Source organism: Pinus tabuliformis, chromosome J, assembly GCF_031772625.1.
Source record: "Pinus tabuliformis cultivar Carrire ecotype Pingquan chromosome J, CPIR1, whole genome shotgun sequence".
Lineage (NCBI taxonomy): Eukaryota > Viridiplantae > Streptophyta > Pinopsida > Pinales > Pinaceae > Pinus > Pinus tabuliformis.
The window spans coordinates 1,267,514,048-1,267,540,500 of record NC_142295.1 but is presented as its reverse complement, the minus strand read 5'-3'; the positions used below and the strand labels follow the sequence as shown (position 1 = coordinate 1,267,540,500).

Genomic DNA, 26,453 nt, shown 5'->3' with positions numbered 1-26,453 from the left:
AAAGACAAGGGTTGTCAGAAATTATCTCCAAAATTATACGGATCGTATCAAGTACTTCATCGCATTGGAGAAGTCGCCTACAAGCTAGCTTTGCCACCTACTGCAAAAATCCATCCAGACTTCCATGTCTCATGCCTCAAGAAATGATTGGGAACCATTGCAGAATTCAAACCAGTCTACCTGAATTGGATGAAGAAGGGTGAATCTAGCTCCAACCTGAACAGGTTCTTGACACACGAGAACAGCACCTGCACAGCTGCACGATCAAGGAAGTCCTCGTCAAGTGGAAAGACACCTCTCTAGAAGATGTGACCTGGGAACCAACGACTATCCTTTAGCAATTTTCGTAGCTTCAGCCTTGAGGACAAGGCTATTCTTATGGGGGAGTGCATGTTAGGGTCCAACCGTAACCCCCTTATTTATGTAATAGGATCGAGTCATAGTTATAGTTAAGTAAAGAGTCAATAAAGCCCATATTAATAATTGTAAGTGGTTGACCCGCATTTAAAGAAGGGACCATAGTTAGTTGCAAATGGGCCATGGTATTAGATAGATGGTATTAATAAGAACCATGGTATTGACCCATGGTATTGCATGTATGAATCCTATATAAAGGATAGAGACTCCCCTCGAGGAGCATCGTGTCTTATTTTGTAATTGAGCCCAGCTCTATTGGAGGTTGCCCCCTCAAAGAGGCAAGTGAACATTGCTTTCTAAATAATAAAATACTTGTTGTTATTTCTTATTGTTCTATGTTCTGGGTATATTTCTTCGCGTATTTGGTATTCTGGTATCTTCTTGCAGGCCAAGAGCATAACACAAAGTTTTTTGAAATTTATTGTTTTTCATTTTATTACATTTATACTTTCCAAATTGTCTTTTTCTTTTTCTTTTTCCTTCTTTCTATTGTTTTTATGTAATTGTGTGTACTATGATTCAACTTTCACCTTTCAAAAACGTGGATATCTAAACTATAATAAATATGTACCTTTTAAAATCAATAATATTTATGTCCAGGCCAAGTACCTTTGGAACGATTTTGTGTTGAGAACCATTCACTATCCCCTAATGTCACACCTATATTCACATACATAAAAAAAATTTACTGTATACTTTATTTAACACCTTTGCTATATATATCATATGCTATTCCAACCTGTATGTAAGCACATATGTTAATTGACACCATACGCATGCCACGTATGTACAACTGTTAACCTATATTCTATTCCCATTGCAACCCGAGATTATATGAGCTACGTGACTTTGCAATGCCGGGTCATACTGGTTTATGTACGTGTTGACTTTATGTGACAGCCAACTCTCGTTCTACCAGCTCTCAGTGATTATTAATGAGGCTCGGGTTTCGGCGGTCCTGCCGCAGGCCTTGCAGGTGCCATCTCATTCCTGCTTTAAGGACTTCAGTCCTTTCTGAGATAGGTGGCAAGGTTTGGCTCTTTTGGCCATGTGACACCTCGGTCACAGAGATCTCGAACTCTACGCTTGGGGTTCCCGCCCTGCATAGACGGTCAGGATCTCACCGCAGAATCAAACGGCTGCAAAACACTCAAGGGTTTAGGTCTTTACAAAACCTCAACCGATCACTCTCGGGGTTTATTCACTTGCTCGGCCTTTCCGGCTCCGTCTCGGCGTTCATTCTCCGGTTCCACTCTACCAGTGCTATTTTCTTCACCTGCAATTTCTCGGCAAGCTGCGATGTGACCAAAACCAATCCTACACAGGTATTTGAACCTCGACTCTTAAATCTACTGCACATTTTTACAGGGATGATTGTCTGTAATGTTTTCTAAAGATTGTTTCCTCTTTGCTCACAGGGCACGCCCTCCTGGTGGAGCCAAGGCACCCATACTTGGAGGTTCCACCCTCTCGACGGCCGCAGGTATGTCTTCAACTCTCCTTTGTTTTGCTTCTGCTTGCGAGAGCTCACGGCCATCGATTTTAGTGGTTTATTACAATTGTGCAGCCGCTGTTCGAATGAGGGTTTCCCTGCATTGCTTGACGAGGTATTCTCCATAGAGAACCCTCACCATTTGAGTTTAGGTCTTCTTTCGTGTTCTGGTCAAGTCCATGACCTGTTTTATGGAGGTGTTCACCACGGTGGAGCTCCTCCTGAGTTCTGTTGTATGTATTAAGGACTTATTTTTGTTGAATGCATCCCCTTGCGGCGTGCTCAAATTCTTGGTTTACCATGTCTGTTCTCGGACATGTAACTCAGATCTACACACAGACCTGGTTAAGGGTTCGGGTTCCATTTTTGAGATTCTTCGTTAAATAATGTATGAACAGTTCTATGCTTCAAGGGTTTTCGCCATTCGGGTATTGTTCTTTTGTGCTTTATATATATATATGGAACCCTTGTAATTTATGTATGAAATACGATTTAGTCTGAGCCCTCAGGGCCTTTTACGTTTTTGCATCATCATATATGAATTAAATCTGTGTTCAACTGTGTTAGAATAGTGCATGGAGTTCATGTTTCTGTTACTGGTTTCACTCGCTTTTACGACGGCAACCTTATGGATTATCCCAGGTTGTGATGGTTGCTTCGTTCTGCATTCCTATGCGACTGTTGTTTATTAAGTCTGTTCGGTACTTGTACAGTATGCATTTGAAGGGTTAACCGAAACGATATTATAATTTTTCCCTTTCGCTATGGAAATGTCGCACTATATATATATGCTTGAGGTTTTCATTGCAAATGCATACACAGATTATCTTGTAGATGTAAGCATACCTCTTATCGAAGTTGCATGCACCGGATTTTGTATACTTATAACTGTATAACTCCTTTCGATTTGCATGCACACGATGAATATATTCCTCTTTCGATTTATCGCTCCAAAGAGCTGGGTTCTTGTTACCATGTCCGCTAACACTGTATTTTTGAGAACACGGGTTGATGAAATATATTAATATTCTCATTTTCTGTTTGCACAGTTATCAAATTAACGCTGTTTGTCTGGGGTAACCTTTCTGTGTATTTTCATATCGTCAGTCATTTGTATTAAACAACTGAGGGTTTATTTATTCTTCCGTCGACAGGGTATCATCTGACTGTCGTCAGTGCTCTTCTACCCAGACTCAGAGGTTCTAACCTCACTCCTGTCGACACATTCAGGTATCTACTTGATTATTTATCAAGATATTTAATACTATTTATTCCACTGTTAGTTTATTCACTGTTAAACAGTGACTCGGTCTTATGGACGAGGTTATATCCTGACTATCATTCAATAACCAGTTCTCGATTAACCTCCCCTGGTTCCTATAACCAGTCTTTAACTACATCCATCTATGTAGCTTTATCTACAGTACGACTAGTTCAGACTATGTCTATTGAATGACAATCTGTCCTTTAACTTTAACCATATCTGTACAGTTATCTTATCATTATGACAGTAACTATGAAAAAGAACTTGTTTCCTGTTTGACTACTGTATTTTTTTCATATTCAAACAGAGACTCTGCAGTTTGAAACCGTACCTGGTTCACCAATATCAGGAATGGTTTCTCAAGCAAGTCACCTGTGCTTGTTTCTGCTCTTCCACCCAGCCATGAGATCCATCCCTCAGACGGAATTCTCCCCCCGAGCCATCTTGCAGACCTCAAGTCCTCAACAAGATTTGTGCACTCTGTCCCTGGTTATCTGGTCCTAACCAAACTTAACCTCTGTTTTCTTTTCCTTTTCTTGGAAAAAGGTTTTTCCTTCTGTCTGTCCCCACAGCACCGAACTTCCTCCCCACAGCCAGGACTTTTCCTCCTCTAGGAGGGTAGTTTCCATCAGTTATTATAACTGAGCTCTTTCTTTTCAATCCACCTCTTAGAGGCTGCCAGCATTTCAAGAAAATATTTAAATTACTTTCATCAAAAATAGTTTGTCACAGTTTTGTTTTTAAACATAAACAACAATTGTATTAATGTCTTTTACCACAGTAAATTTTTATATTTACATAAACTGGGGTCATTACACCTAAATATTTGGACAAAATAGTATGAAAAAAATGCATTTGATGGGTAGTTTGCCAAAAATATTACAACATTGAAGTGCATGATTTTGCCACTAGTTATAAAGACATGTCAATAATAAAATAAATGTCTATGATAAAAAGATGTATCTAGTTTTAAGAATTAGTTGAATTGGTCGTGTCTTTTTGGTTAATGCACTTTAGCTATTAAAAAGTAAGGGATTTAATTCTCTTGACATTGTCATAAATAAGTTAGTGGTTAAACTACATGAATAAAATAAAATAAAAAAGAAATTCCATCCACAAACATGGAAAAAAATGTTTTACACAAATAAATAAATAAATGGAAAAATGTTTTAGATAAATAAATAAATGGAAAAATGTTTTAGACAAATAAAGAAAAACAAAAAAACCCAGATAAATAAAAGAAGAAGAAGATTCCACACACAAAGATGGAAAAAGTTGTTTTATAGCAATAACAGAAAGAAAAAGAGGAACCCATAAACAAACAAAGAGAGTTGTTTTACACGGGAGAAAAGTAAAGTTCAGGTGAAGTCAAGTGAACTCGAAGACTCCGCAGAATAAAAAAATACCATTATAAATAGAATCAACCGGGGAAAGAATAACCGCTACTAAAATCAGAGCTGGTTTTCCGATTTCGTCAACGGAGAAAATGGGGAAAGAACCCACATTCAACAACAGGAGAAAAATCAAAATGTCCAGATGATTGAAAGCCTTCTGAGCTGGTTATCCGAGTTCGTCAAAATGGAGGAAAGGGGGAAAGAACCCACATTCAACAACAGTAGGAAAAACAAAATGTCCAGATGATTGAAAACTTATGAGTAATGCCCTATGTCTGCATATCCGAGGTCCTAAACTGGATTGAAAGTATCTGTTTGACTGTTTCTACAACATGCTTTGCTATGCTTTACCAGTCCCTGTCAGAACTTCAGTGGTCTGGAAAGTAATAGGAGGATGATTTGTTCGGCATGGTAGAGTGTGCTCTGTACAATGACAGATACATATATAAAGTTCCTTCAAGCTCTGCTTTACCAGTCCCTGTCAGAACTTCAGTGGTCTGGAAAGTAATGGGAGGATAATTTGTTCGGCATGGTAGATTGTGCTCTGTACAATGACAGATACATATAAAGTTCCTTCAAGCTCTGTAATGTGCTTGAGGGATTGTTTGGGTTTTGAAGATTAATAGACCATACGCTAAAAATACTGGCAACATTATATAAGATAAAGAATCTGTAGCATAGTAAATCATGTCTGCAACAGGATTTAATGTCTTAAAACACCTGACCTGACCAAGCGCACTGCCAAAGAGAAAGAATTGGATCACAGTTGCATTTGCGAAAACAAATGTGGGTCACTGAGAATGGCTTTGACAGATGATATTTTAAATTAATTGCAGACAAATTGAAGAAAGGCAGGTAGACAAAAATTCTTTACTAGAGGTTAGCATATCCTTAGTTGGACCAAATAAAACAGTTTCAACCGTATTTAAAATGTAATAACTAGAAATAAATTGGTAAGGTTCACTGTACAGTTTTGAATTATTGATAAAGTTCTCCGCTATTTTACAGTGGCCCTAAATACTCTGTATTCTCGATCATTCTTTCTAAAATGCAATGCTTCCCGTTTTGTTTAACTGCAAAATTCAATTCATGAAATTTACTCGCCTCATTTCAGTACTTTGCATTTCCGGCTCTATAGCTTTAGCTTGACCGACATTGACAGAAAACAGTCTTGGCAAAGCTAATTTGAATGGGCGATGAAAGTTACCTCAAAGACTGGAGGAAAAGTCCCGGGCAGCAGCGAACTCCCTCGACACCTTCGAGCTGGTAAATTCAGCGAAAATGACCATCTAGATTGTGCAGTCCAGACACTTATCGTGGAAAGACCATATATGCTCCCTTACTCCTCAAACTCTGTAACGATGGGTTTATTCGAAGACATTATCCTGGACAGAGCATATATGCTCCCTTACTCCTCAACTCTGTAAAGATTGATTTGTTTGAAGACATTTATCCCGGAAAAAGCATATATGCTCCCTTACTCAAACTCTGTAACAATGGATTTGCCCAGAAAAAAGGTGTAAGGTAGGAGGCAATGGCCAGCGAAACCTACATAATCCGTCCAGCGCCCTCACAAGAAGATCAGGCCGACAGATCTGTGCAACTAACAATGCTTCCTCGCTGCAAGGTACACCGATTATGAGGAATGGGATTCTTATGTGGACACGTTCGCCGATGTTGTGGACCTTTAACAGAATCTTCACGCCGGGAAAAGCACTGAAAAAAAGGCACTTTAGGGTCAACCAATCGAGGAACTATTTGCAATGGATTTTGTTGGTTGGTTGGTGCAGTGGAGATGGTTATCCTGTGAGGTTTTCATATATCAGAGTGTGGAGGTGGGTTGGTAGGTACAGCGGAGATGGGTGATGATCATGTGAGGTTTTCATATATCAGAGTGGAGACTGTTTTCTCACTTGATCTTTGAATTTAAAATTTGCAACTGATTTTGTGGAGATTAAATCTCATACAGATTAATTTCATATTTAAATTAATTGATTTATATCTCATAAATAATAACATTTTTTTTCCAAACTATTTTTAATTAGGTTATTCTTTTCTACTAAATTCATTAAAACATAATTAATTATTTTTTTAATATATAAAAATAATTATATATATACTATTTATTTTATTTTAAGATTTTGGAAAATCATGGTTGTGAACTCTGCAACTCCAGTTTTTGATTAAAATATAGTTGTGCAAGTTCCTCACTCCAGTAAGGGCCTGAAAGACATATCTATCTCCACTCAAAGGACAGATCTACACCGTATAATTCCATATCTACGAGTTTTCCCCTTAGATCTTCATATCAGCGTATGGACCAAGCAAGCTCTAGGCCAATGCTGTGTTTTCTACTCCAGTTCTAGCAATTTTCTCAATCTTGGTAAACCCAATTTCCGAAGGTTCATTTGGTTTGCAGGTCTCAAATATAGATCTGGTTTCCTCTCTCGCGAGCGTTGAGAATTCAGTAAAATGTGCAAATCCCTCGCGAATGTTTTTGACTTATTCATGAAGGTTGTCAGCGTTAGGAGCAAAAATCCCTTAGCGATTACAGTGTTACCAAGGATGCCTGGATTCACATTGTTGCTATAATTAGATATGGAGCCAAGGGGGGGTGCATCTCCCTTAGCCCCCTCCCTCAAGATCTTTTAAGGACATTTTGAATCCTAGGTTTTCCTCGCCAAACCCCAAATATCTTGTTGGGCCTACAATTGTGGTGGATCAAAACATTGAAAACCCTTCTCTTGAGCTTGATAATATTGCATGCAGCTTCATTGCCAACAATTATGAGCAGTAAGGGATTATTTGTCGCTTTAATGGCTTTTGGCCTTCATCATTAGCTCTTTAGGAGTGGGTTTATCAAACCCAGTCTTGGGATGTAGAGATTCTTTTTTGTTCAGAAGATGGAGGAAAAGCAGAAGGTTTCTCACCAGGGTCCTTGGTTTTGGGGTCAGGTTGGTCTTATCTTTCAACCTTGGTTCCCAGACTTTAACGCTCTTTCTATGTCATCTTTGACAACCCTGGTATGGGTTCAACTTCCCAATTTGCCCGTCCATATAGCTCACCCATATGTTTTGGATCATATAGGCAATTTGCTTGGGTGTTTCATCAAAATCGACGTTGAGCAGATTGCAAAAGGAATCATGTCTTATGCTTGTATATGTATGGAAGTGGATCTTAGCAAAGGTATGCCAGCAAAACTCCTCCTTAAATGGAGAGGTAAGGTTTATGAACAACTAGTGGATCGCGAGAACACAACATTTCACTGCAGAAATTGTCAACACCCTGACCACCTTTAGGATGCATATCCTTATTTGCAAAGTCACCCTTTGCAACAAGAAATCAAAAAGAAGAATCGTGGAGGGAAAGTTCAAAAGGAACTCAAAGCTTCTAAGTCCTATGTAGCTCATAGGCTGAAGAAACCTTAGAACCAGAATGCACCTAACGAAGGAACCACTCATCTAGACTCTGCACAGGCCCATGATGTGCCATCCCAACCAGCAAGAGAGAAAGATCACACATTGGCCAATTTATTGCATGATGTAGCCAGTATTTTGGGACCACAAATGAGTGGGCAAAAATGCACCCACGAATATGACCATTCTGATAATGATAAAGAGCCAACAAATATGTTGGAGCATGAGGCATCAGGGACATCTCAAGGAAAGGAAATCATTGTACAATCTTTGCAGGATCTTGACAAACCCTCAGACAATGTATAATGCTCGATCCTAAATCCAAATGAGAGAAAATGTAATGTTGTTTAGTATTCTTTTAATATAAGGCAAATTGTGTCGGCAAGTAAGGCATGTTGGTAAATGATTTAAATCTTTTTTTCTAATGAATAGAATGTTGACTTACAAAAAAATTATTTATTTATTTATTAAATAAAAAAAAAATTAATAATATTTTTATATTCATGAAAAAATTACTCTTTTTTCTATTTTTATTTATGAAATATATTTGTAATCAAAATTCTATAATAAATAAAATTATAGAAACAAATATATTAATAATTAATTAATAAATAAATAAAAACTACTCTTTTTGTATTTATTATTAAATATATTTGTAATCATACTTGTATAATAAATACACAATTAATAATTAGGCCAATAGGCCTTCTTTTGAATCAATTTAGTAGTCTATACTTTCATTTTTTGATTGACATCTGGCATATGATTTTCTCTAACATCTGGCTACATATCTTCCGTAGTTTGACATCTGGCTACTTGACATCTGCTATTTGACAAATGGCCACTTGACATCTGGCTATGGCTACCATATTTATGGTGCAGAATTATGCTATCTCCAGTTCCTAATTATTCTAGTGAATTTTCCTATCACTATTTCCTAGCGAATTAGTTGGGTCCCAGATTTGAAGCAGCCGTATTCACCAAAACTGGGTTGTTTCCATGTACGAATGTTTTCGCTCTACGAGCTGCTATAAAGCAGGCCATCGCCAAACATGGTGACAGCCTATACATGGCCCTCTTTTCTCGCCATTGCACTGATGCATCGGTAAGATTTTTTGTCCAGCAAAGGCGTCACGACTGGGTAGTGCAGAAGAGACAACGATTTCCACGGGGAAGGACACGCAGAGGGGTTGCTCAATGACAAATTGGTGTATGAAGAATCGGGGCCGAATGTAGCCGGGAAAAGGGTGGCTTCTGACAGAAAAATGTAGGCCGACTTCATACATGAGCTTTGCTTGTTGTTAATGGAAAAACATTCTTATGAAATACGGCTGCTGGTGGAAGACAGGCTGGGATCCGATTGTAGAAAACTCTCCAACATTTTTTCAGGGTTCGGACAATCAACCATCTCGGATGAAAACTCGCCTTTGCATTCATATCCTTCTTCAATTCTCATATTGATCCTATTAGCCATCGAAATTGATATCAGGTGATCTCTGCCAACAATACCTGAAATAAATTGAAATGCGAAACTAACAATTCGAATTTGGAACAACGAGAAGATACAGGCAGGCAGAAAAATGTATTCAGAATTTTGGGAAATCGTCGACCCAATTCTTCATCTAGCCACTGCTGAAACCTTCGAATCAAATTTGGTACGAATGCATAATATACTAAACAACCACAGAGAGAATACCAAGATATGCAGAGATTTTTTGAATGAACAACAATCGATTCAGGAGTGGTTAAGAATGTGTCGGCTATAGTGAGTGTTCCCAGAAGGATGAACATATCACAAGTTGTTCTCCAGTACAAACTTAGACCGTAGATCATGCCTAATGAAATTCTGAAAAACCTACAGAGCCTGGACTTTGACTTAGACTTGTTGGTACATACTTTGTTATAAAGGCTTGTCTTCATTTGTAATGTCTAAGGAAGTGAAGAAGGATGGACATGAATAATATTGGAGGGTAATTTTTTTAAGGGGAAAAATAGTCGTAAAGTTTGTAAAATAAAGGAATAACTTAATTTTATGATGTGGAAACCTAAGGCTAAAGCTATGATTAGATTTTGTTATCACTGTGCAAACTAGAGTATACAAAACCAAGAAAGAAAATAAAGTGCGTCTCTTGAATTCTGAACACATACTTTGACGTGTTCATTGGCAATTAGAAAGTTACTTTAACATGTTCACTGGCAAATGGAAAGTTAGATTCAGGGCAGCTAAAACAAGACCAACAAATATTTATTTGTTCGTCTCTATGGAACAGGCCTTGGCGTGCAATTTGTGTCGAATGCAGCTCGAAAAAGAATTAGATGTCTCATCCATACTATTAATATATTCACTATGTTTTGCTACTTTTTATTTTATTTTTATAAATGAATATGTATAGGGAATCATACCAATCTGAGAGAGCCCAAACATCTAGCCATGCAAGATTCAATAACGTACAAAATACTTCATCTCCATAGTTAGTACTAGAGATAAATTCGTTGTGCTCTTCAGTCTTTATGTTCACCCTTGTGACAAAAATGCAATTAAAAAAATGAGCCTGCTAAAAGATAGAGGTGAGACTATAAAAAATTTAGTACATTCAGTTGCAATAACATGTTTATGTAGTTTCCAAAATAGAAATATGTTAATTTATCATGTAAATTTGGACCATATTTACAAAATCTCTTCCTATTAATATTAGCACATTTGTGTCAACAGTGGATGAAAAACACCAATAAAAATGAATCATAGATAACCATAAGTTTTCCTAGATGAAGTTATGGATGAAATACACCATATAAATTTTCCATATATTCCTCGTACCATCGATGATGTAGTTCTTGAATACACATCCAACAATATGCCTCAGGGCCAATTGCTTATGAGTAATTATGGGGTTTGATTTCACAACATTTGACTATATCTGACAACTAAAGGAGTTGCAAAGAACCATAATTAACAATTAGATAAATCTAGCTTTAAATGACGAAGATTAAGAAAGAGGACTACCATATCTCCATCATTCAATTTGGAACCTTCCATCTAATTCCAAAATATAATCACCTATAAACATAACTAGAAAATTGTAAATAAAAGATAATGAACATAATATATGTCAATTTTGTCAAAATATTCTTATAGGTTTACAATACCTTTAGTCTATCATGTAAACTTAGAAGTTGATTATAACACAATTTTTTATTAATTTCAAAAAATAAAAATAATTGATAATCAAAATAGTGCATTTCAATTTTACAAAAAAGTCTTAATAATAAGTACAAAGCCATGATATTGATAATATTTAAAATGATAAACATGGATATTGGTTACTAAACCTTTTCCTATCAATATTAGATTATTTGAAGTCAAAGATAATGAATAGAATGCATATCAATTCAACAAAAGTATCCTTAATGATAATGATGAGTGTAAGTCTGTCTTGCTAATTTATTATGTGAATTTGGACAACATACACATAATTATTCTTAATGATGAGAGTGAGACCATGATATTGATAAAATTTATAATACATCTTCAATATATTTGTAATGGGAGCCTCATTTTTATTGTATTGGATGCCTTAGTTTAAAGTGTATTGTTTACTTCTAAACCTAATGCAATTTATTTGGTTTTCCCTTGATGATTATTTTCTCTTACCCATATAGTTCCTCATGGTTTTTGAATGTTCAAAATTCATCTATGTTGTATCTTTGTTTTCATGAAGTGGTTGTTAACATATCACATGAAATAAAGCACAACTATAAGAGAATTTGAAAAAAAAATAATCACAATAATATTTTGAAATAAAAATAGCTAAATGAAAGTGTATATTATCTATTTTTACCAATAAAAATACAAATCCTTATGATCTCATGTAATGAATGGAATCTTAAAATCTTCCTAAGGTTTTTAATTTTAAAATTTCATATGCAGATGTTGTCTTTTCCCCATGAATGGATTATCATAGCTTTAAATAAAATATATCACATATGCATTTGAGAATTTAAGAAATACTATAAAATATTGTTTTAAATTGTATGTTCTTTATTTTGATGTGTAATCATTATTTATATTTTTGGAATTATAATTATATTAAAAAAATGTAAATTTTATTAATATGGTTGAAATAAATCAAATATATAATTATCATATAAATCTTTACTAGTATTTAAAAAAAATCATTGTTTTGCTTTATAACAAATATATATAATTTCCTAAATGAGATGTGGTTTCCTCTTAGTATAAATTATCCATTCTAGAAAATCAATATTTCTTCACAATAGTTCTAAATCTTTCATTGGTAAAATAAGTGATATATTATATCTTGGTCAACTTTCATTATCTCAATATTTCAATTATTATTTTAATTGTGTATTACCAACTTAACACAAATACACTAAACAACCTAAATCTAAATCAACAATTATTATTTCAAATCAAAGTACAATTTTTCCAATTTGACTATCCTACCAGCCTCTCTTTGCACCTTTTGGGGCAATTGCTAGCTAATTTACTTAACAAAAAAATAGTAGTAACAACTATATTAACTATTAAGTAATTAATAATAAAAACAAAAAAATAAATGATATATTTGTGATATAAATTTATATATTAAATGTTCTTTTCATTATTGTACAATGGTTTTTTTTATATATAATTGAAAGTTTAATGGGAAGATGTTAGTCATTATTATGTAATGAAAAATTTGAAGGAGAAAAATGTTAGTTATCATTTGCAATGAAAGTTTAGTGGAAAAAGATGTTGGTTATCATCAAGCAATTAGCCTGAAGCAATTAGGAGGTAGGGAGATATTGCACTTATTCTAATAATTTTGTATTGAACATTTCAACTTTAATGTGATGAGGATCTTTAATTTTTGTAAGTTCAATTTCTTGGATTGTCTTTAAATTATGAAAATTAAGAGGTGATTTATTGACTAGTTCTTATGATGACAAATGGAGACGCCCCATACAAAATCACCTTGAAATGTGAAAATTCAATGCCTAAAATAAACATGGAACGTGAAATATAAGTTGATATGGGTATAGAAGATCAACCAAAAAAATCTAAACTTTTGATATAAATTATGCCATAAAAATTGGGCACATCATGTGTGATTTGTAGAATATCTCACTGTAGATCACCTGATAATGCAATATACTAAAGCAAAATACTTGATCTACTTCTACAAACAAACTTGTCGAAGCTTAATCGATTCTGAGCAAGATCAATCAGAACACATTTAATAGAGAATGAGAAATCAATCACACATGAACACAGAAGAATACTCTGGGGAAAGCCTCAGCTAAAAACCTCGTTATCTGTATTATTATACAAGTGGAAATATCTCCGGATTACACAAAGCTTTAGCTCACAAGCTATCCAGCTCTCAGTACAATCCCTCAATGTTGCTCATACACTGAATAGACACAACATATGCCTTCCTTCAGTCCTCCGAGCCTCCTATTTCCTTGCGCAATTTCTCCTAGGTCCTCTGGCTGCCACCTGTGTGAATTCACCTCTCACACAACTCACCAAACTCAGAAATAATTGTGCAATCCTGAAGGAGATAATTCCTTCTGCATGGATGAGTTTCCTTTATAGGAAAATTCCTCCAAATAATAGTACAATGTCCCTGCCTTTAATCTCAACTGGGTCTTTCTCTGAACTGACATGCATGAGTTATTTATGAGAGAATATTCAATTATCAGAAGAACACTAGTTGCATGCATGCATGCATTAACTGAATGAACTCACAATTAGTTCCTCCAACTGTTTAGAACTAATTTAACTGGACTTAACTTAGTTAATTGAGCTAACTAATTACAACTCATCCTCATCTCCTTAATTAAGGAATAACTTTATCAATCAAAAGGATAATTCGAACTGAGAGGCCAATGCCTCATTTTCAGATCCTTCCTTGGATCCCATCTTGGATTTATTCAATGGACAATTTGTTGCATAATGGCCCACCTCATGACAATGAAAGCATCGCACTTTCGAGTTGTCAATCTTCTTCCCACCATGGGAAGAACTAGATTTGGGATGAGAATCCTTTTCCTTCCCTTTCTTTGCCTTACTCGCTAAGGCACAATTTTCTTCATCCTCCTTGGATGAAGAACCATCTCTGGTGCTTCTCCTGATATCCTCCTGCATCAGATCCATCTCTGGTGCTTCTCCTGATCTCCTCCTACATCAGATCCGACCACAGTCATTCCCAATCTGGCAATTTCTCTCTTCCATTAACTAAGTCCTAGTAGCTATGTCAGCTCTTAGGAAGATCGAGGAGAGCAAGACTCACCATGTCATCATCGACTGTCGTGATTCTTACACTTCCAAGCTCATCCCTGCAAGTGGTGAGCTTGTTCAAATATAGATCGTGTCGCCCTTTTCACACTTGATTTTCTGAACCTTATCTTTCAGCGCCAACTTCCTCTAATCGTTGTTGTTCTGATATAGATCCTTCAATGTTTTCCACATTGAAAATTGTGTCTCCTTCCCATGGAGACTCGAGACAATGTGGTCTCAAACTCCCTCCAGAAGAATCCTCCTTACTCTAGCCACATATTTCTTCCATTCCGCTAATACTTTGGCATTAGCAGCTGCTGGCTTGGGGACTTCTTGATCAATGAAGTCCTTCAAACCGTTGTCCTCTAATATCGCTTCCATGCAATCCTTCCAAACTATATAATTTGAGTTGCCATCCAGAGCATACTCAAGTCTCAAACCATTGAACGCCATTGGTGAAATGCGAGATGTGATAAGAATTCGATTTCTATAATCAAGAACTTCAACCTTTGAACTTCTCCCTTCTTTGTATATTGTTCTCCGCTTTGATTACCTTTGCTCTGATAACATGTAGAATTTCTCACTGTAGATCACCTGATAATGCAATATACTAAAGCAAAATACTTGATCTACTTCTACAAACAAACTTGTGGAAGCTTAATCGATTTTGAGAAAGATCAATTAGAACACATATAACAGAGAAGGAGAAATCAATCACACATGAACACAGAAGAATACTCTGGGGAAAGCCTTAGCTAAAAACCCAGCTATCTGTATTATCATACAAGTGGAAATATCTCTGGATTACACAAAGTTTTAGCTCACAAGCTATCCAGCTCTCAGTACAATCCCTCAATGTTGCTCATACACTGAATAGACACAAAATATGCCTTCCTTCAGTCCTCCAAACCTCCTATTTCCTTGCGCAGTTTCTCCTGGGTCCTCTGGCTGCCATTTATGTGAATTCACCTCTCTCACAACCCACCAAACTCAGAAATAATTGCGCAATCCTTAAGGAGATAATTCCTTCCACATGGATGAATTTCCTTTATAGGAAAATTACTCCAACTAATAGTACAATGTCCATGTCTTTAATCTCAACTGGGTATTTCTCTGAACTGGCATGCATGAGTTATTTATGAGAGAATATTCAGTTATCTGGAGAACACTAGTTGTATGCATGTATGCATTAACTGATTGAACTCACAATTAGTTCCTCCAACTGTTTGGAACTAATTTAATTGGACTTAACTAACTAATTACAACTCATCCTTATCTCCTTAATTAAGGAATAATTTCATCAATCAAAGGGATAACTGTTGCATGTCTTCACAAAGACTTCATGTTTGAATTTCACCAACTAATTAACTCAAGATGAATTAATTAATTATTTTTCAAATAGCTGGTGAGACTAAATTCGAATTTTAATTCAAGGACAAATTAAAATTGGAATATATCTTGAATAGCAATGCTATTTTTTGCATTTTTATTTTTAGCATTCCTTGTTGCTGTTTTCAACACTGGTACCTGAAATGCTATCTATAGCAATGCTATTTATAGCATTTCTATTTTTAACATTTCTTGTTGCTATTTTCAACGTCATACACAAGAGTTGGCAAGCATCAGAAACCAAAAGGCATCTTGAGAAATGATCCAAGTTTTTCAGCTTTAGTTTTTTGTAGTTCTACAAGAAGTCATTCCTCCCATTATTACTTTTGCTCCTCAAGTAAATTGTGTTCGATTTGTTTTTCAAGTGAGGAGGAGTTAGGAGATAGTTCCTAGTTTATGGAAATATCCAAAAGAGGATGGTGGTCTAGTGCACAATTAGATAGATAAATGCTAAATGGATATCTCAATCCTTGATTTATCTCAAATAGTCTCAAATATTATGTTTTCTTTTTAAGATTCTCAAATGATAGAGATAAGGGGAATCTTTGACATGAAGCTCCTAGAGGAATGGCATGCATATTCTCTGATGGTGAGGACTTTATTATGCAAGAAGGGATTAGTGGTGTGTCTCAAATGGAAATGAGAATGTAGACTTGATTTTCTTCAATGAAGAAAACTTAGGGAAAAAAAATTCAATTAGCAAATAAAGGTTCAAAATCACCCTTTGTGGTTAGGTTAGTATTAGGTGATATCCCCACTTGACCCAATTCACTCATTTGTGATAATTTTGGTGATAATTCTATCGTATCTAATCTTTGTTTTCAATCAAATATAATAATTTCATTAATAGTTTTCCTTGCTTGTCTATTTTTTAAATATTTCCTCCCTTCCCCTTTTCACACCCATCTAATTTTTTAAGTATTTACATCAACTCTTATTTTCATTCTTTCCTAACCTTTTCCATACTCTTTTATTTTTTAATCTTTTTTATTTAAATTAATTAATTTCCTTTTCAATTTTCAATTTTTATTTAAATTAATTATTTATCTTATTAAACTCTTTCTCTATTCTAAAATTTATTAATTTATCCATTCTTTTCCCTCTTTCACTTAATCAAATTCTTCTCAAATCAAAACATATTTTTATTATAAACTAATTTATCTCCTTTTTACCATTTTCTTGTAAAACATATTTTCCATCATTAATAATTAATTTAAAATTAATTAATTTAATTTCTTTTTCTTATCTAATTTATACCCATATCTAATTATATTTTTCCCTCATCATTCAAGTGATTTTTTTCATTTCCTTTTAAATTCTTTCTTCTCCCTACTAGCTTCACCATTAAGCTTTTGTCTTGAAAATAAGCGGAGTTCAACCATTATTTTTTCATTATCATTTGAATTTTTTCTCCCTACTTACTTCACCATTAAGCTTTTGTCTCGAAAATTAATAAAGTTCAACAATTATCTTTTTTATTATCATTTGATTTTTTTCCTCCCTACTTGTTTCATCATTTAACTTTTATCCGTAAAATAGATGGAATGCCCACTCTAATACAAAATATTCTAAAACATTACTCATAATTCATGAATTTTTTCATTTTTTATAAGTTTTTTTTATCAATTATATTTTATCTCAACAAAAAGGTCAAAAAGGTGTAAAAGTGTAGTCTAATAAAACAACTTCTTGATTTCTTCATTGGAATCAGAAATAATTTTCAATGATATCACAATGTTGTATAATTTAAATTACATTTTAAAATATAAACAAAGGAAAATCTCTGAATATTTGGATTATGCCCATTATCATTTGAAAAAAAATAAAAATAAAAATCTAATGCGACCTCATAAGATCAGAATCAATCCCAAAAAACTAAATCTACCGCATAAGATAAAAAAAATAAAATTGATTGTTTAATTAATACCAACTGTAAAAGCTCTCAACCCGCAAAGCAATGGTATAGGTGTCATGGCAAATATGACCCAGTCAGTTTTGCACATAATTCCAGACAAGTCAATTACTATATTCTCGGGTTGGAAGGAATAATAACACTTCACGAAAGTTTCATACAAAATTTCCAAGCTCACCCCAACAAGAAGTGTAACGACTTGCCTATGTTGGATACACTTACATGAGGAAAAGTGGTATGGAGTATGTTGTTCAATGTATATGGCGAGGAATATAGCTCAGAAAATGATATATTTTATATTATATACGAGGGAATACAATGTATGGTATAATATAATTTTAGTTTAAGTGTTTTTATTATTTACTACTTTAAATCTATTTTGTATCTACAATGTATGGTATAATATAATTTTAGTTTAAGTGTTTTTATTATTTACTGCTTTAAATCTATTTTGTATCTACTTTATTAAATCATTATATTATTTGTATCTACTTTATTAAATCATTATATTATAATATTTAATATTAATATTAAATTTAATGATGTTTTTTATATGATTTGATAATAATATATGATTTGATGATAAAATTTATAATAAAAGACATTAAATTAATCTTTTCAAATATTATAATTTTGGTTTTTTTAAATTCATTTTACAAATATTTAATTAAAATAAATATTAATTATATTATATGTGAGGGAATACAATGTATGGTATAATATAATTTTAGTTTAAGTTTTTGATTATTTACTAGTTTAGATCCATCTAATTTGTATTAATCTTGTATCCAGATTAAATCTTTTGAAATCTATGAAAACAGTCGCATCTTCCAGGACTGTCGCCTGCCGCTTGTCTCAATTATTCCAACCATTATGGGATCTATGCCCACTTCGCTCTAATTGGATCCTTTTGTTTTCTATTTTTAGTTATGCAACATATTCTCGCTAACAGCACATCTGTATTTTTGCTTTTATATTAGTTTTTTGTCACAACTGGAACAGCGCCTCCAAATCTTTTTGGATGTTTCTCTCTGGTCGCACATCTGTCTGTGTCTATATGTAATATGTCCTTCTGGCTGAGGCTATATGCTTCCATGTATTCATGAACTATCCATCTAATTGGGGATCCATTTGATCTGCTATTTTCCTCTGCTAGACTGTTTTGAGGCTTGATGCCTCCATGTATTCCGATCATTATATATTCTTAATATAATATATATCGCTTTTCTCTTCTGAAGAGTTGATAACACAATTTATAATAAAAAGACATCAAATTAATATTTTCAAATATTATAACTTTGGCTTTTCCTTTTAAAAATTCACTTTACAAATATTTAATTACAAAAAATATTAAAAGATTTTGGATTCTTTCTGTTAATTTGTATTGTAGTTTTTATATATATGTGGTTATTTTCATTTTTGTTTTTGAGGCAACATTAATTTCTTTATTTTTATATTATTTTATTGGAATATGACATATTTACACACCTCTTCATATTGGGTTGTAGACTGGGTCTCTCCGCTTATTGATTTCAATAATGAAATGCTTCCCAATTTAGTAGAAGTAATTGAAATATTAAATTTATTTATTTATTTATTTTTAATTTTAACAAAAAATTATTGAAAATTTTATTTTCAATTATTTAATTTTTGTTTTCTATTTTTAATTTAACAAAAAAAATTGAAATTTTAATTTTCAGTAATCTAATTTGAAAGAATGCGGATATGGAGTGTATCAGAAATGTTTTTTAAATCTAATTTATTTATATATTTAAAAATAATTCTTTGCACATGAGTGCATGATGTAGCAGTCGGGGCACTCGGTTTGCACGCACCCCGGCCGCGTTCGAATCCTGTGGAGCTGCGCGGATGTTGCAGCGTATATGGTTCCGTGGCACATATTCCGACGATAGCGAATATTCTGATTGTATGTTTGGCTTCGATGTGACTGTTATCAGCTCTGTGTGATACATATACAATGTAATAAAAAAAAGACCCTATAATGCTTCCACTTGGGAACTAACCCCTCCCTTTTTTTAAAATATTTAAAAATAATTCTTCAACAGCTAAAATTCAAATTTTAATTCTTAAACGACTGAAGTTCTACCAAAAAATTGTATCACCCAATTTCCATGGCAAATACAAAAACCCCTAAACATGATTACACTGGTCCGTTTGGTTAACTGCGAAAATGAAGTTAAAGCAAAACGGCCGTTATTTTGGGATTTCGGCACAATAGCTTTCGTCTTATCGACATTAACGGACATCCTCGTGGCAGAAATGATAGGAATAGGCAAAGAAATTTGCCATGTTTCGGCGAGGCATAAACTCCATGCAATCTCTGAGCTGGTAAACCTAGGAGAGAAAACCCTGTGGATGGTGTAGAGCAGGTATTGGTTGAGGCGAACATTCTGGAAATATCATTTATGAACAGGTTCCTGTGACTTACTGTAACGGTAGATTAATTCAGGGGAAAGTGTAAGGCCTCCGAGCGATGGTGCGACGGGCGCCGGGCAAAGTCGTCGTGCACAAGGGCGCGGGCGGGCGCGCGGGTGCACGCCGAACGGACGTGCGACGGTGTTGCAAAGGAAATGCGACGATCATACGAGCTACATGCGACGAAAGAAGTGGACAGTTTACGACACTTAGTAAACGCGTGGAGAGAATGGAGGATTTATACCTTGCGAACGTGGGAGAGATGTGTGGCTAGGCCGACACATATATGGGCACGCGTAGGGGTGTATGGACAATAGTTTGGGGGTCGGCTGGAGTGCCACCACCCACCATAAAACTGTGTTGAAACGCATATAAATAAACCTACGTTGAAGTTCATTTGACACCAATCAACTCGCACTTGGAGCTCGCACTTCTAGAGAGGAGCAGGGGTAAAAGGGCACAGTCCAAGAGTGGAATGTGCATAGCTCATGTGCAGTTCTAAGGTGTGCAAGTTGGTTTATACTTAGGGCCGATTGTGGGTTGGGCGAGGTGCGCCCAAGGTCGTTCTAAGTGCAGTTTTGTGCCGGGTTTCGGCAGAGTGTCTCGGTGACTCGGGTGAGCACCCACTCTTGTGCAAAACGTGCACATGTTCATTGTAAAGGCTGTTATGCCTGCTTTGTAAAAGAAACTAACTATTGGCTTGGAGCTTGCCAAGCATTACTTGTATTGTATTATTGAAGAAAGACTGATTATAATATATTGTCGGGCAGACTCACATTACGGGGAGTTGCCCCTCCCCTTTATACTTGTTGCAATTGTTGATGTTCTTATTATAATTGCTATGGATAATGAATGAGTATGGGCTTCATTAAGTATAAAGGATAATTGCATATTTACTTGGTTGCGAAACACAAGCTAAGTAATGTTAATGTGAAAGTAGGCGTAGTCCATGAATGTTAGTATTGGTGAAAAGAAAGCATTCGGTGGTGCCGCACCTTGCTACAAGCGGTTGGAAGACTACCGCAGGTGTAGGGGCGTGACAGGTGGTATCAGAGCAGGCTGATTCAGGATTGAAGAAGCTTGACAGTTGATGACAGTGGAAAGGGTACTTGCAGGTGAAGGAAGCCGTTTCACACAAGTGGAACAAGGGTTGGTTCAGGTTGCAGGTGACTTGGTGAAGCTGGTAAAGAATCGTGAAGGATGTCTATCTTGCAAGAAATGGGTTTTGCAACCTTCGAGGAAATTGAAGGGAGTCTACTTGAAGAATCAAGGGAGGTTGAACAAGGGTTTGCGGAATGGGGCAAAGGCTTGTCCAAAGCAAAGGATGCTCTTCGTGCCTTGGTCAAGGAAGGGATTTCTGACGGGAATAGGGACGAAGCCTACCGAATTGCGAAGGAAGTGGACTTGTTTGAAGCAGAATTCAAGGAATTGGAGATAAGGCAGGAATTGATTCGAAAGAAGCGGGAATGGCTAACTCTTGAGGTGAAGCATTCCATAGCTTTGGCTCATAAGGAGAAAGCTGCGAAAGATAAGAAGAATGAAGATGCTTCTGTGGGGATGATGCAGATACTTGGTGCTTCTGCTACTACGGAGGTGGCCTCTAGGAGGGATCCTGAGAGGAACAGATTGGAGTATGTTCGAATGAAGGTTGAAGGTACTGATGTGCTCACTATGGTGGATAGTGGGGCCTCTCACAACTTCATGGGTGAAGATACTACGAGAAGAATTGGGTTGAAACTTGTACCGGCAAAGGCACAAATGAAGACAGTGAATTCTCCTCCTATTGAGATTCTTGGTATAGCTGAAAGGGTGGACACTACACTTGGTGAATGGAGCGGGAAGGTGGACTTCACTATAGTGCGGATTGATGACTATGAGGCTGTATTGGGGATTGAGTTTATGAAACAATTCGATGCTATGATTGTTCCACATTTGAAGAAGCTCTACATTTATGATGGAAGGGAAGATGTACCCATTGGTGTGACAAGGCCTGATTGTAAATTGGGAGTGATGCAAATGGAGGATAAGGAGAAGGTGAACAAGCGGTTGTCTAATGTTGAGACAAAGCTTGTGGAGCAGTCATTGGTCATCAAGACACTTTTGGATAGCATCTTGGATTTGACAAGAAGGCTAGAGTTGGTGGATGATGATGATGATGATGATGAGGTATATGTGAGGCCGGATGTCCAGAGGGAAGACCGGGTTGCTTATCTACAAAGGATGGAGATTGAGGATCCTGATAGGTGGATCGAGTTGATTAGTGAGGGAGAGCCTTCAGGCTCTACTCCCTCTACATCTTCTTAGATGGATAAGAAGATGGGGCTCATTGTTAGCTGCTCATGGCAGTGAGTCCTTAAACATGTTTGAGCAGGTATGATTGATGGTGCAGGGATGGCTTGGCATCAAGCATCATGACATGTTGCAGATGAGATGGATGGAGTTCCATGGACCTGAGCATGGATTATGGAGGTAGATTCTTGATGAGTCAAGGATGTGGCAGATGTTTGAGGAACAGCTGATGATGGCATGAGGATGTTCACTCTCATGGATTGAGCGTGATGGTTGGATTAGCTACCCAACTAGTTCAGACATGGGGTCCAGAAGTGTACAGAGACATGGTAGCATTGTGCTGGAGTATCATGGCAGAGGTTCACATAGGGACACATGATGAGGACAACATGAGATGTTGCAATGGAGATTGTGACATGAGGTCAGTAATCATGGATCGAGATGACATCTGATGGAGAGCATACCGTTGAGGTGCATACCTTGGTATGGCGAGCTTGGTGGCAGTTGGTCACTAAGTCGAGGCATGATGGAGATGTGGGTCTACATACGTTGCAGGGATGTTTGCCTTATGTGGAGAGGTCGACATCATGGATGATGATGATCTTGGTGGATGGCTACCGAGATGGTATGTTGTCGAGGACGACAACGATTTCAGGTGGAGGAGGATGTAAGGCCTCCGAGCGATGGTGTGACGGGCGCCGGGCGAAGTCGCCGTGCACGAGGGCGCGGGCGGGCGCCCAAGCGCACGGGCGGGCACGCGGACGCACGACGAGCGCACGCCGAATGGACGTGCGACGGTGTTGCGAAGGAAATGCGACGATCATACGAGCTACATGCGACGAAAGAAGTGGACAGTTTACGACACTTAGCAAATGCGTGGAGCGAATGGAGGATTTATACCTTGCGAACGTGGGAGAGATGTGTGGCTAGGCCGACACATATATGGGCACGCGCAGGGGTGTATGGACAGTAGTTTGGGGGTCGGCTGGAGTGCCACCGCCCACCATAAAACTGTGTTGAAACGCATATAAATAAACCTGCGTTGAAGTTCATTTGACACCAATCAACTCGCACTTGGAGCTCGCACTTCTAGAGAGGAGCAGGGGTAAAAGGGCGCAGTCCAAGAGTGGAATGCGCATAGCTCATGCGCAGTTCTAAGGTGCGCAAGTTGGTTTATACTTAGAGCTGATTGTGGGTTGGGCGAGGTGCGCCCAAGGTCGTTCTAAGTGCAGTTTTGTGCCGGGTTTTGGCAGAGTGTCTCGGTGACTCGGGTGAGCACCCACTCTTGTGCAAAACGTGCACATGTTCATTGTAAAGGCTGTTATGCCTGCTTTGTAAAAGAAACTAAGTATTGGCTTGGAGCTTGCCAAGCATTACTTGTATTGTATTTTTGAAGAAAGACTGATTATAATATATTGTCGGGCAGACTCACATTACGGGGAGTTGCCCCTCCCCTTTATACTTGTTGCAATTGTTGATGTTCTTGTTATAATTGCTATGGATAATGAATGAGTATGGGCTTCATTAAGTATAAAGGATAATTTCATATTTACTTGGTTGCGAAACACAAGCTAAGTAGTGTTAATGTGAAAGTAGGCGTAGTCCATGAATGTTAGTATTGGTGAAAAGAAAGCATTCGGTGGTGCCGCACCTTGCTACAAGCGGTTAGAAGACTACCGCAGGTGTAGGGGCGTGACAGAAAGGGTGAGAGAAAAAGGCAATGGTTAGCGTCAACGAAAAAATGGCATCACATTTGGTTTTACAACACGGAGACCAATCAAATTTCCGAAGTCCCTGTGGGGCCGGGGCGTCATAGCGGCCATCGTTTTGAGTTGCATAAGCTTTCTTGCGCTCACCACCCTTGCGAGAGCTAAGATTCCGCGTATTGTTATCAGTGTGGGGTGTCTTTGTGTCGTCGCTACCCTTACGCTGAGTCAACTTCCCCCGACTCCTGCTAACTCCTCGAGAAGTCGGGCATTGACCACTGCGAAGTCTGCCACCTCACCCTCTACACTCCAGTACCTTCACCATGAACCCTGCCAACTGGTTTTCTCCCGCTTCCATCCACCATGGTTGCCAATGCACGGGCCTCCTCCTCCTCGTCCCTGGTTTCACCGGGAGGCTAGACAAACCCAGTCGAGGATTAGGACGAAATTGTCGCCACCCAAGTGCGCCCAAATCAACCGAGAGTGTTGCCCCGCCTGCCAAATTGAATTGCTTCCCTCCCATCCACCAAATCGAACTTAAGGTTCCCCACCTGCTCCAATGCGTGACGATAGCTCCACCACTCCACTTGTCAATCCGCCCAAAACGAGTTCGAGGACAAGGTGGAAGCAGGAGTGGATTGTCCTCGTCCTGTAGAACCTAGAAAGAATTGTACCAACCATGAGATAGGGTCACACTCTTGGAGCCTGGGGAGTCCGCTTGACCACCGCCACTAGCACCACCTTCACATTCCTCGCCACACCAGTCACTCCACTGTATAGAGTCGGCTACCAGGAGGACGACGGTTCTCCAGAAGCTTGACGCCTCCCAAACACCACCCTCACCATGGCACTGCCAGCTTTTACAGAGACACTCCTTACCCCAAATGAACCAGAAATAGCATTTGCCTTCACACAGTGTTGGCCAACACAGTGCGGCCCTACAAGGCCCGAGAAAAAAAAGGAGTTGGGCTCCGTTATACGTAGCAAGCCACAATTCCTCGAAGAAAATCAAGAAACCGTCAATTTTATCACGTCTCTGACGCCTCTTTCGTCGTTGCGCAGGGGGCCAAGTATAGTTCCACCACAAAACCTAAGCACTGAAACGAAATCCCGGCAGCTTCCTCATCCCATTTATCAACCCATTAACGCTTCCCTTTCCCAATGCATCGTAAATACTCCCACGCCTGAAATCCAAGGCTCATGTACGCCATTCCCTCCTCCATATGGTATGAGGTGTCCGAGAGGTACAACCCTCCCCAAGAATCCATTTGGCACTCCTCATAGAGCCCGATGGGCACATTAGTCTCGTTTCTCACCCCATCGGGGAATTACAATAAGTAATATTACTTATGTTCAGCATGGAAGTTAATTATGAGGATAAAATCTATGTTAGTCTCTCTGGAGTTTGGTGATAACGTTTCATAGGTAATTAGCACTAAAAAGGTATATTTTTATAATAATTTTGATTAAACTTGATGGTTGAATATGTATATTATTTGAAATTTATTTTATAATTTTTTACTAATATGATTTATTATATGTTGAAAACTATATTTATATCTTTTTTATAGAATGTTGCATTTTATTTAAAAAATTGCATAGGACAACCTCTTACACACGTTAGAGAAATTGAAGTTGTTTATACTAGATTTGGAGGGCCACTTAGTACATCTAAAGATGGGGTCATCACCTAGATCTTCCATGCTTCCTCGCAACAAAGGTGTGTACCAATGCATCAACTTGGATACATCCTTGTCCCCATGATGTCCATGTCCTCTTTTATGATTATGTTTATGATGTTTACTTCTCTCTTTTGCTTGTTAACTTTTTGAGAGAAACAAGCTCCCATTTACGAGACACATATTCTTAATTTTTGTTTCCTACAATTGTACAAGTATTTTTTTTGTAGCCTTTGGTTGCTAGTTTCCCCCTTTCTACACAACCTCTATGTATATCCTCTGTCAATTTTTGGACATTGATTTGACATTGTTGTCTCTAGTCTAGTTTCCCTTGTGGCAAGCTAAACACAGACAACATCTCTAGGATTATGAAAAAAGAAATTGATATTAATAGAATTTCTAAAATTACAAAAAAAAACCAATAATAATAATAATAATAATTTAAGATTTAAATTTAAACTAATTTTAATTTTTATATAAGTAAAAAATAACTCCCCCTGATGGGGTGACGACTGGAGCAAGGGGGATGCCACTGCCCCAGTTGACCAATTGATAGGGGTACATGGTAACCTGCCCCCTACAAATGTAATATGCATATTGTAGACATTAACTCGATCAGCGTGGGGATGGAGTAAAAGACATTGAGTGGATGTGGAAGGTGGCCATTGTGTGTGATAAGGGCAGTGATAATGTGCAACGTGCCTATTGTAACTCCAACATGAGATTTCGTAGCCTAAAGGGAATTGAAGACAATATAGTATGCAAATTAGGTTGAG

At 37.1% G+C, this 26,453-nt stretch overlaps 1 protein-coding gene across 3 annotated transcripts in view; it reads right to left on the bottom strand.

Moving 5' to 3' along the window:
• The window catches only part of LOC149231870 (long chain acyl-CoA synthetase 9, chloroplastic-like), a 298,899-nt gene that overhangs the window by 237,868 nt on the left and 34,578 nt on the right, over positions 1 to 26,453 (bottom strand). The window contains exon 1 of one of the 3 annotated variants that reach the window (XM_089379303.1): positions 10,387 to 10,494. The exons of 1 other annotated variant lie outside the window; for it this stretch is intronic. The gene's annotated coding sequence lies outside the window, so the exon portion shown is untranslated. Of the gene's footprint in view, positions 1 to 5,774; positions 6,202 to 10,386; positions 10,495 to 26,453 lie in introns of those variants that run through there. One more of the 3 variants, XM_089379301.1, reaches the window with a different exon arrangement.